We start from the raw sequence: 557 nt of genomic DNA, 5'->3' as shown, positions 1-557 counted from the left end.
TTCTTCCTAAAAGGAAGTTTTTCCTCACCACTGTCGCACTGTTGTTGCTCTTCGGGGAATTACTAGAATGGTTGAGTCCTTGTAAATTAGTGTGGTCTAGACCTACTCTTCCTGTAAAATATCTTCAGATAGTACTTGTTTTGAATCAATACCATAAATAAAATTGAATTGAATTAAACAATGTAAGTTTTAAATATGTTTTTAGCCTCTTAACATGTTCAAAACTTTATTAACCCTCGTGTTGTCTTCCCGTAGATCAACATCTAGTTTTTCTGGGTCACTTTTCCCAAAGTTCTTTTTGTGGTTGTTTTGACCAAGTTTTTGAAGTTTTCTCCGACATTTGTTGTCACTTTTTGACGTTTTCTAACTTTTCCCAAAGTTTTTTCTCTCTTTTTACAATGTGTTTGTCGATTATTTCTGCGTTTTTTTGGACTTTTTTGTTGTTTTTTCCCTAAATTTCTGTCACTTTTTTTCAGTGTTCTTAAATCTTTTTTTCTTAAAATGCTATACATTAAATAAAACACCAAAATTCAATGAAAATAGTGAACTGATCATTT

This window comes from Etheostoma spectabile, chromosome 4 (genome assembly GCF_008692095.1).
Source record: "Etheostoma spectabile isolate EspeVRDwgs_2016 chromosome 4, UIUC_Espe_1.0, whole genome shotgun sequence".
In the NCBI taxonomy this organism is placed as follows: domain Eukaryota; kingdom Metazoa; phylum Chordata; class Actinopteri; order Perciformes; family Percidae; genus Etheostoma; species Etheostoma spectabile.
This window is presented reverse-complemented; position numbering follows the sequence as displayed.